We start from the raw sequence: 1,451 nt of genomic DNA, 5'->3' as shown, positions 1-1,451 counted from the left end.
GTCCCAGGATCCACTGTTTGTTGTCAGGTTTCAAACGCTCCAGAACCGAGAGCTCAGTTTCTCTCGTTTACCGACGCCACCATCTCAGTGGTGCCGTTCACCTCCGCGCCTCTGTTGCCAGGCAACTCCTGACACTCTGGGAATGTGGAGTGAACACGGACCGCCGTGCCACTTCCACGATGCTCTGCACCACCGTAGGTTCTCCAGTCACCCACACTGAGGAGCAGCGACGAGGCGGTGCTTCAGTCTGATTGGTCATGTGACTTCTCTTCTGTTCTTCTGGACCAAACAGATTATTAACATGAATTAAAGTGATACTGGAATATTAGGGAACTGTGAAACTGTGATTTACTGAGGCAGCGATGGTTCAAGTACCATTTTCCAACTGGTCAGAACCAAAGTACTATGAAAGTATTTGTATTCTACTCCTATAAATACACACAGAAATCAAAGTGACAGATTTGAGGTGGAACTTTGATCCAGAACATCAGGTCTGATACTCGTACCTTTAGTCCAAGACCGGTGCCGATCCGGTGACCGATTGTTCCCGACAGTTTTTCCCACCGGTCACTCAGTGTCGTGTGTTTCCTGTCGACTGGTTTCAGATGAGACGAAACAGACAGAATTAGCCTAAAGTCAGGTTGAATCCCGTCAGCCAATAGCAGCACAGGTGACCATAAAGGTCTGCTGCTCTTAATTATGTGAGGATTAATTATCTGATTGGGTTTAACGAGCAGGGGACTGAACGGAACCGATGACTCACCGTCTGGGTCAGTGAGGGGGAGTACGACGTGACGACGGTCGGAAATATTAGGATTCATGGTTAGGTGTGTGACCTGTCAGATCGAGTGACCTGTCAGATCATGTGACCTGTCAGATCATGAAAACAATTATGTTTTTGTACCGTGTCTTGCTTTTATACCGACCTGACTTTGACGACGACCTTGGAGGGATGCGCCCCACTATTGGAACAGCTGCTGTAAACACAGTTCATTACATGTTAGACTACGATCGACCATTAGATCCCCCCCCCCCCCCCCCCTCACCCCCTGACCCCCATAAACACAGTAAACAATCTCACCTTCAACAACGCTGTCCTTCAGTCGACCTGTGATTGAGACCAAACATGAAGACGTCACTGGTCGACTGCAGCCAATGACCGCTGATCACCTCTGACCTTCGACCTTTGACCTGAGCAAACAGCTGCATCATCAAAGTGTTGGGAAAAGGCTTATGTGGTTTTGTGGACAGTTTAAATCCCAGACCGGCTCAGTCTGGTTCTGTCAGGTCGTCGGCCGACATCGCAGCCGTCACCCGTCTGTGACACTGAGCGCCACCTGCTGGCTGATGAGCGGAGGTTTGAGTGTGACACCGCGTGAGACCAGAACTGAAACCAGGTCGCTGGTGTTCAGGCTGTACCTGCAGCGCGTGAAGTACCTGCCTTCCCTCGC

At 50.2% G+C, this 1,451-nt stretch overlaps 1 long non-coding RNA gene across 3 annotated transcripts in view; it reads right to left on the bottom strand.

Moving 5' to 3' along the window:
- The window catches only part of LOC107988839 (uncharacterized), a 3,531-nt gene extending 2,086 nt beyond the window's left edge, over window positions 1-1,445 (bottom strand). The window contains exons 1-4 of one of the 3 annotated variants that reach the window (XR_003050462.1): window positions 1,082-1,445; window positions 927-977; window positions 764-853; window positions 507-595 (exon numbers count right to left, since the gene is read on the bottom strand). This is a non-coding gene — a long non-coding RNA (uncharacterized LOC107988839). Of the gene's footprint in view, window positions 1-6; window positions 280-506; window positions 596-763; window positions 854-926; window positions 978-1,081 lie in introns of those variants that run through there. The other 2 variants (XR_003050461.1, XR_003050460.1) reach the window with 2 other exon arrangements.
- Between the last annotated feature and the right edge of the window lie 6 nt (window positions 1,446-1,451).

Source organism: Cynoglossus semilaevis, chromosome 8 (genome assembly GCF_000523025.1).
Source record: "Cynoglossus semilaevis isolate Cse_v1.0 chromosome 8, Cse_v1.0, whole genome shotgun sequence".
In the NCBI taxonomy this organism is placed as follows: Eukaryota; Metazoa; Chordata; class Actinopteri; order Pleuronectiformes; family Cynoglossidae; genus Cynoglossus; species Cynoglossus semilaevis.
The sequence above is the reverse complement of the archived record's forward strand: the minus strand, read 5'-3'. Positions and strand labels throughout refer to the sequence as shown.